Genomic DNA, 213 nt, shown 5'->3' on the forward strand with positions numbered 1-213 from the left:
TTATAATTTTGTCATTTGTATTGTGCGTTCTACTAAAAAATTATCTTTTGGAGTCATCTATTTAAGGGAAAATATCCTTTGTGTAAGCCCTCCATCAGGGGGTTGGGGGGCGTGGGAGTCTTTCACGAGTCCCTTATCAGGGAAAAAATCTTTTATCGAAGTCCTCCATCAGGGGGGGAAAAATCCATTGTCTGAGTTATCTGTAGGGGGGTG

Source organism: Phalaenopsis equestris, unplaced genomic scaffold (assembly GCF_001263595.1).
Source record: "Phalaenopsis equestris unplaced genomic scaffold, ASM126359v1 Scaffold000513, whole genome shotgun sequence".
In the NCBI taxonomy this organism is placed as follows: Eukaryota; Viridiplantae; Streptophyta; class Magnoliopsida; order Asparagales; family Orchidaceae; genus Phalaenopsis; species Phalaenopsis equestris.